This window comes from Fulmarus glacialis, unplaced genomic scaffold (assembly GCF_000690835.1).
Source record: "Fulmarus glacialis isolate BGI_N327 unplaced genomic scaffold, ASM69083v1 scaffold2377, whole genome shotgun sequence".
Lineage (NCBI taxonomy): Eukaryota > Metazoa > Chordata > Aves > Procellariiformes > Procellariidae > Fulmarus > Fulmarus glacialis.
Window position 1 is genome coordinate 44,960 of NW_009224878.1, and position 9,319 is coordinate 54,278.

The window sequence follows — 9,319 nt, forward strand, 5'->3', positions numbered from 1 at the left end:
TATGACCTTAGAGGGGTTTAATAGCCTGTAACCAACACTGCAAAACCTATGCACCAGCACAGACTGTTCTGGGACATGTAATAGCAGTGGTCCCCACCGCACGTTAGCCACTTCTCTTGCACAGAGGCTTGTCATTTGCACTTTGGCTGCCAGCCAGGATCACATTTAAAGGCTGCTTCCAGTGATATATGGGTTGATTTGAGAGGATTTTATTTCAGCGTTAGGGTTTCATGGTGATGTTAATCCTCTTCTTCATCTCTCCTTCCTCACACTTTACTCAAGTCATTTTGCTGTGGCACGGCCACCGTGGCCATTGTTCTGTGACCAAGGCCACAGTGCAGCGTCTGTGCCAAGCAGCCACCCTTGAAAGGCTGCGGGGGAGCAGCACACACCTCGTGCCTGGCCTCTGCGAAATAGTGATGCTGCAAGAGTGCTGCCGTGAGCGGAGATTCCCATCATGGGGCATAGGGCACCACAAGCCGTGCTCTGGCAGAAACCTATGGAACATGCTTGACTTACTCGTCTATTCTCACTCCCTGCCCATCGTGTAAAAACAGTTCCCAAACTGCCTTGCACAATGCTCTAGAAATTTGTTTCTGTTATTTCCCCCCCTCCTTTCTCTAAGCCCTCAGCTATAACCACCACGTCAAGCAGCCTTGCCTGGCAGCCTTGGTCCCCTCTCTGAGCAGTAGCAGCGGAGGTGGGATCTCCTTCCACCAATGTGCTCATCTGAGACTGACACCAATGGTCTCCCTTGGCTGCCGAAGGACAGGCAGCCAGCAGGCAGCTGCCCAGAGCCTTTTCAGTGGTGCCATGTGCTGCCTCCCTGTGCCTCCTTCCACCAGGTCACCTGTCACGGAGAAGAAACAGATTTTCACGACAGCCGGCTGATGGTAGATGGACCCAGTTGATTGGAAGCACCAATGAATTGCAGCTGTGGGTTCACTGGATACAAACACCTCCTTGCAGTCAGTGGGAGTTTTGCTCTGCCTTGCATCACCAGTGGTCCACAGCTTTCCAAACCAGTCTGAATGAACTGAGAGAATCCTGAGGTGAGCTTGGCAGACCTCCCTCCCCTCCTGGGGCAGGGAAAAAACATGGCACTAGGGTGCCTGAAGCCACATAAACAGCTGAGCTGGAGAGAAAATCTTAAGTGTCCCCCCTCTTCCTTTGCTGTAACCACTAAATCATGCCCTCTGGAGTCTTCAAACCTGGGGCAGTGCTGCAAGCCGTGCCGGGGATGCCCGGCAGGGGACAGCAGGATCCCACTGCTGCACCGCCAGCCCAGCTGCTCCCTGCAAAAGGCAGCCCGTAGCCAGCCCTCTGCAAGGCTGATGAAAGGGCACAATAAAGTTTTACCATCTGAACAAGAAAAGCACGATAGACACCACATGGATCTGAAGGGGGATGGGGAGAGCCTAGAGCTGCAGCGAACGTGAATCAATAACTGGCCTGTTTTGCTGTATGCTCTGTGATCAAAGGGTGTCCGACATGCTGCCGAACACTCGCCCGCTCCTCTGGGAATTTCCCACCCCGCCAGGGAAGGGGTCAAGGCTCAGCAGTATACTGCCCCAATTGTCCCCCATCAGGACAGCCAGCCCCAGAGGCCTTTGGCACACAGCCCTAGTGCCGCAGGCTGAGCCAGCAGAGAGGGTGAGCTGGAGGGGCTGGTGAAGAGCCTTTGTGTTCTCAGCCTCTCCTGGGGACATTCTCACTGCTGGCATGGATGGAGAGGCACTGTATTTCTCCTGGGGCCAGGCCTGGCATTTGCACAGGCTGTGCCTTGTGCCTGGCCACGGCCAGGGGGTGAGCTCTTATCTGGGCGTCTGGCGTTAATAAAGCTCATCACACTACGGTGCGGGACGGTGTGGGGGTGCTGCCAGGGGAAGGGGACAGACGTTGATGCCTCTGTGGCAAAGGCAATCTTAAACAGAAACTGGATGTAGGAACACATCTGATGTACTTGTGGGGATCTCACAGACCTCTACAGCACCCTCCGGTGGGTGAGGGCCAAGGGTCCAAGTAGACTGCCTCTGACTTGCTGGTGACTCCTGCTTTCCCTGTGAAACCTGCAAGCCTTCTCCCCCCAACCCAAGGCTAACTCCCCTCGCTCAGAAGGGCACCTCCCAGCACATCAGCATAAACTTCCCTTCTCTTATTTGGTCACCTGTTTGACACCAACCTTAGAGGCTTTCCAAAAAGTGGACTAACACCGGCCCCCTGCGGCAGCGTGTGTGAGAGGCTCCTGGCTGGCCATTCCCCAGGGCTCTGCTTGGCTCAGTACAGCTGGGATCAATCCCCATCCCAGTGCCACCCTGCTCACCACGACTGGGTGGGCTGGGCACTGTGTGCTGAGCTTGCGGTATTTTACGTAGTACTTGGGAGAGAGGTGTGTGATTGGGATGTATGCGTACGTGTGTGTGTGTACGTATGTATGCACTGAAAACCCATGTTTGTGTCTTAAATGAAGCTGTAATAACAAGAACTATCAAAAGTAGATTTATTTACTGTGCATCTGATCTCCAGTTCAATAGCAGGGTTCCTAGAGGTTGGTGCCCAGCTCCCAGAACCATGTGATTATGCAAGACTCTCCATGAAAACACATTTCTAGCTCACAAAATTGCAGAGAAAAGCTGCAAAAAGAGATTCAAAACCCAGAGAAAAGGAAATTCCCAAATGAAAAAAATCTTTGTTTGCTATTACTAGTAGTATTACTTCTAATTGCATGATTTAAACTCATGATTTTTGGGGGACAACAGCAAAGCTACACCCAGAATGCCGCAGTGGAATGAGGGAGAGGAGACGTCAGGAGAGCTGAGACTAAGTTCAAGGCACTAAGTTCAAGGCTAAGCCCCAAGGAAATGAATGCCTCCGATCTCGCCACTTCTCAGCTGCCTGTGAAGTTTCTTTGCTGACAGCAGAGTGTGAGTGGTTAGGAGGGCTGAGACAGGAGTGGGGCTGGGAGCTGCGAAGCACTGTGGAGGTGGCAAAGCCCACAGGGACAGGGGTGCTCCCCCAAATTAATGAGGGGGGAGGTGATGCCAGCCAGCGGCATGCACGAGCCTCCTGTCCCGGGAGCTGCCAGGGAGCTGGCTGCTCCTGCCACCAGGGATGTGCCCGGTGTACCAAGCGGTGGGCTGCTCCGTGCCGCAGGCATGAGCCCTCTCCAGTGGGACTGTCTCCGCTGTGCTGAGGGGCAACACAGCAAAGGAGCTTGTCGCCAGGGTCTGCTCAGTCCTTGCCTCCGCTGAGAGGGAATGAGGCGAAGGGGAAGCCTCAGCGTGATGGGGTTACTGTGGCATGCCCAGGGCAGAGGCAGCAGAGCTCGGTGCTGGGCTCGGGAGCCTCGTCCCTCTTCTTTGGGAATCTCTGGTCTTTGGACGCCTGATCTTGGCTCTCAGGTGGATGACAGGAGATCTCGACTTGGCATGTAAAGAGGGAAGGGAGACATGAAGGGAGCTGTATGTGTGATCTTGAGGCGTGGCTATGCCCTGCGCAAGTCACTGCGTGTCCTCTATACTCCAGCTGCCCCTCAGTTCCTGTCCCTTCTTGCAGGAGTGTGGGCTTGGTCAGACTCCTTTGCTGTGAGTTGCTCCCATACAATAGCTGCAAGGACTCCAGATGTGTTCAAAGATGAGCTGACATGTCACATAGACCATCCATGTTGCCCACACATGTAGGAACCCACCATCATGAAGCAGTCAGCCTGCTGCAGGACTTGGAGAGACTTGTCATGCTGAAGCTGGCATCATTGACTCTGGATGGTCTGCCACACTAAAAATAGCTCTATCTCCTTTTTCCACAGAGTCTGCATGTCTGGGTTGAAGTCTGAAACACTCCCAGAGTATATTGAGTTTGATGTCACAAAGCCTTCCTAGCAGGTTTAAGAGGCAGCTAGAAGTGATTGGTAAGGCAGACCCGGGCAGGCAGAGCAGATGGAAAAGTCTATGCTTAGGATCGCTTACTGCGATATAGATGTAACTTGTGATCTGGATGTGAAGGCTATGGATTTCAGCCCCATGGGAGGATGTGATTCGTGTAAGCACACATCCACTTTTCCCACTGGCACTGAAAAATTCCTCACCCGACAAGAAGTCCCATGGGACTGGAGTGATCAAACAGGGAGGTGAATAAGGGGCTTGAAAGTCCCATCCCCACCTTTCATAATAGCATTTTCTTTCTAACAGTGGGCTGTAGTAAAAGAAGTCCAGCCCCACACCACAGGTCAAAAGAAAGCACAGAGCCCAGGGGGTACCAAAGGTACACAGGAACAGTGCAGAGGCAGAAAAATTACCCATGAGATACTCCAGAGCAGCCTCAGCCTATTTGTATGCAGCTGAAGAAGGGATGAAATCAATCACATATTCTCTCTGAATCAGCAGTTTAGCTGCTGTTGGGACCCCTGAATAAAGATGGTAGCCTGCTCCCAAGGCCAGCCAATTCCTTCCTCAGTAGCTGCCAGCGGATACGAGCTCTGGGCTGTCACACTAGGAGGTGTCTGAACTGCTGGCCAAGCTGTCTAAGGCTCCGTCTCCCCTCTTCCGACTTCTCCATCCCTTCAGCCCCCACCTACGAAAACATCGCTAATATGAGCTGTCACCCTGGGAGACAGCAGCTTGTAGCAGCAGTGCAGGAGCCACATGCAGGGGTGAGAGGGCGTTCACAAGGGGTGGCTTTCCCTGGAGAAGCATGACATGTTATAGTGTACTGTATATGCAGGCTGACTCTCATCATTGAGATCCGACAACATGGCCAACAGGAGCACTGTGTCAACATAAAGTAAATGCACTGGCTTATTTTCATTTTGAATGGGGAAACTGGGGCAGGGTGATGCCTTGATCCAGACAGTATCACACAGCATGTCAGCAGCACAACTCACTCGAGGATGATGAATCTTGCCTGCCTGTCAATGAGTCTGCACATCCCTTGTGAAATCTGATGGTAGCTCTCAATCAAAAAAGCTACTCAGCTAAACTATAACCCAAATGAACACGATTCATTCACAGGACTTAGAATAAACACTAAAAGTTGTGCTGTGTGCTGTGTGTGACGATGAAAAGTGAGATCCATCTCTGTGCAGAGCGGGTCTATAACAAGACTGATATGCCACCTTAACACCATCAGGATAAAGCTGGTGTTTTACTTATTTCTGTACAGAGAGGAATTGCCACCACAGGAAGAAATGCAGTAGTGTAAAAGGAGCTCACAAAGAGATCAAATATTCATGTGCAGGCTCTTGGTCTGGAGTATATTTCGTAAGGACAGATGGAGGAGGAGTATTTTATCAGCTAGGGGGAGGAGGGAGTGCTAGTAACTCTCAGTATAAACAAGCTCTGTGCATGAGGTTCAGCCCACAGGCATTTATCCATCCATCAAAACCATTTGACTTTTTGCCCTCTTTTCTGGCAAAGGAGACTGGTAACTTCTCCCTACGTGGAAGCAAACAAGGTGCGCACAGCAGTGATTGATTCACCTGGTGATTGAGACATACATCAAAGAGCCTGCTTGCTGCATTTCAAGGCCCAGTGAGCAATTTATAGAAGGGTTTATGCAGATAAATAACCAGAGAGATTTATGTGAAGCAACACAAAACACATGTTTTGGCTGCACAGATGCAGAAATGCTCTAGTACTTGCAAGCTGTGTAGCTGAAGTTATTTATGAAAATGTTTCTGTTCAGTAGGATTTATTCTGGGGCTTCATTTTACTTGGCGTTGCCTCCAAAAGGCTGCAAAGCAAACAAGCACAGCAGGATCCATCACCTCTTTTACTATGTTGTCTAAAAGGGTTTTAAGTGTATAGGTTTAAAACCAGGAGATTTGTCACATCACCCCTAGCTGGGGTTGGGAATCAGAAGAGGCTGAGAGCAAGGAGAAGCAGCAGCAAAGGAGACAGTGCCTGGAGACAGGCGTCGGATAAGGTTAGACAAGTGCCTGGAGGGACCCCAAACGCCAACTCTCTGTCCCCCAGCCTAGGCACCGGGCACTGGATCAGAAAAGAGGAGGCTTCATCTGCAGACTCTGTGACCCTCCCAAAGCTAGTGTGATTTGGAGGGAGAGGAGGAGGCTGTCCCAGCCTCAGCTGGAAAGTTGGGGTGTAAACTTGAGTTTGTCTGCCACATCAGATCTCCAGGTGTGAGACCGTGGGTCTGGGCAGGAGTTTCTGGCCATGTATTATACTTTTTGGCCTGGGCATCCCCTGCGATTCCAGATATCACTGGCTGTGTTGTACCTCACTCTGCACTGAGGTCCAGTCCCTGAACCTGGCATGGGCTCTTCTCTGCCTGCTGAAAAGTAGGAGCAGGCTCAGCGCTGTGTTACTGTGACGGCGAGCCAGAGCTCGGGTGTGCTCTCACAGCTGTCCCACCCTGCGAGCTCACCCTCTTAGGTGGTCATGCGCCCTGGACCACCTTCCTCCTGCCCCTTTGCACCTGTGGGGAGGCACAGAAGACTGTATCAGAGCCAGCAGCTTGACAATGACCTCGTCAGTCAGAAGAAGAGACTCACCATGGGGTGGGTAGCGAAGTCACCCTCTAACTTAGCAGAGGGTGTGCACCAGCGAGACCTTGCAGTTCACACACGCAGTCCTACCACACTACACACAGCTCCCAGCACATTCACTCGCCTGACAGGGGGTCAGATCCCCCACCGCCATGGGACATTGCACAGGAGACAGAGAGGCAGCTGTCTGGCAGTCTTCTCCTGAACTGCCCCCCTGACCTATTTTTCCAGTCTGAGCTTCTTCTCTTTCAGGAAGGAACAACAAGGGAGTCACTCAAACAAATCATTCTCAACGTGAGCAGAGCTGGCCCCACATGGTGTGCACCCTGGTCAACACTGATGTACACATATACCAGTGACAGTAAGACTGGAGAAATCCTTCCCCTTCTGGTTGCATACCACTCATCCATAAAAATTCCTCCCTATGCATCTTCCTGTCCCCTGACCCTCTTTCCCCCAGGTCTCCATCTCCTGGTGCTAGAGGCAGATCTTAGCACTGCCAGTAACTGGCATTTCCCACTCCAGGTAGAGAAAATGATCAACTGTTATAAGGAAAGTTGTGACTGATCCTACATCTCAGGCTCCCTTTCTCTGTGCAGAAGTGCAGGACTTGGGATTTGCTTAGGAATCAGCCTTCCCATCCATGGGAAAGACCCCCTGCCCTCATGTATGCTCACCACATGAGCCATTTTATTTACATAGCTGGGTCCACACATTTATATTTAGTATGTTTGAGAGGCCACCACAGACTTAATAAGGCTCTTTTTTAAGAGCCTGGAAGAAGATGTATGAAGGTTAGGGAGGGGGGATATGAGTGAAAACTGAGGAGGCTGGAGGTAACTCCAGGGCTTGCTTGGCTGTGTGGCCATGAATGCTAGTGTCTCCTGCTGTGAGCAAACGGGCCAGAAGTTGAGGTCACCTTTGGATGTGAACTCAGGTCAGGTTGAGGACCTTCTTTAAACATTCTCTCTGGGGAAGCTGCACTTGAATACAACTTGGCTTTGCCCTGCCCAGAAACTGCAAAAACAACTCAATCTCATCCACCCAGTCTTATAGACTATAAGATGTCTATATATATGTCTGTATAGAGACAGTCTTATACTGATTTTATCATTTTTGGTTATCATGTAAGTCTGACCAGAGTCAGGCCTGGGGTTTCTAGATGCAGTGCTTTAAGTCAGGTCTCTGAGCCCCCAGGAGATTTGCCGCTGTTCCCTCAGTGCAAACCCCCCTAGAAGGAGAAACCATGCGATGACAGTTGGGAGCTGATTATGCATTCCTCTTCCTCCCACACGCCTTGTGTCTGGTATGCATTTGTCTTCTTTTGTTTACTAGAAACATGCTGTGGGGCAGCATTTGCTTTTCAACTGGGAATACTTGTTAAAAATGAAACATTAGGCAGGACCATTGCTCAATTGTTGTGGGCATGGTGCAGCTGCTGGGTTACCCTCTCCCCTCGCCAGCACCGAGATGCCTGCTGAGGGCAGCAGGACAAAGATCTGGTCTGCTCGTGGGCAACAGGGTTGGGTTTGAGGAATGGTTTCAGACCAGGTTTTGGTGCCAAATAGGAAGTAAGTTGTCTCAGATTTACCTTCGTTTTCTTCACAGTAAATGTTTGTGTAAAGTTGGTCAAAACAAACATTGAAAATAGCATTCATTATTCAGAAATTCTCAGTTAAGATCGGATGGGAGGTGGACAGGCTGCAGCAGAGGATCTTCTCCTGTGAACGTGGTCCTGTTGGGCTTGTGCTGCAGCTCACAGTATATTTTCAAGTCAAAATTGCAACAGAAACCAGAATAAAACCTCTGAAGATTCACAAAATTTTCTTACTGCTTTCTCCAACTCTACCTCATGCTTTTCTAATTATACACAGCCTTTTAAAAAAAAAAATCCGATTAATGACTTTCAACCTGTGCGTTGTTAGCAAGCTCTTTGCTTGGACTGTCTCCTCTCTGCTGCTGACTATTTGGGGGATGTCACAAACAAGCTAGCATTGCCTTGTTTCTGGATGGCAACTCTTTAGAAAGGAGAAGCATTCTTATTAATTTAGAGCACAAAGTTATAACTTGCTTTGAGGTACAAACCCTTTGACAAACTGTTCCCGCTGACACGAAAGCAATGTTTCAGGCAAGTTGTTATGCAAACAGACCATGTGCCTGAGCACAACGTATTTGTATCTGGTCGTGAGCTTCACTTTATACTGTGCACTGCCACAGCTTGCCCAAGCACAGCTTGCCCAAGCACAGCTTGCCATCGTGCCCTCCAGAAATATTCTCAGCATGTTGTTATGGGATTATCCCAAAACTTAAAGCTGTGATCTGGGGCTAGCAATAGGTATTGTCACTCATCTACTGGCTGGCATCCAGGTGTTTGTTTCTTCTCCAGCCTTTTTCCTGCTTTCCAGGCTGCACCTGGGGGAATCGTGGTTGGGGTTTTAGGAGCCTCAATGAGCTTCACCTGGGAGAGCCAGGGAGGAGGTCACCTCTCAGGTGAAGGGTGGGCTCGTCTGGTTGTGGTGGCCTATGGGAGTACAGCAGGACACTTAAATATCAAAGGCAGGAGCTGAGTAAGTTTTTGATGGGAGGTGTTTGTTCCTGGGGAAAAAACAGTTCTAAGCTGGGCACAGCCACTATGCTTTGGGAATTGGGCTTTGCGGTATGGGGGATGAGCCCTGCCCCTCTGTGTCTGCTGTAGCTTGATGTCTGGGTTTGGAGGCATGGGTGTGTGCCCAGAGCAACTGTGCTGCCTCCTGGGTTGCCTCTTTTTTGGTCTTGGAGGTTCCAACCAAACTGACCACCTCATGGGTCCTTCCCACCCCC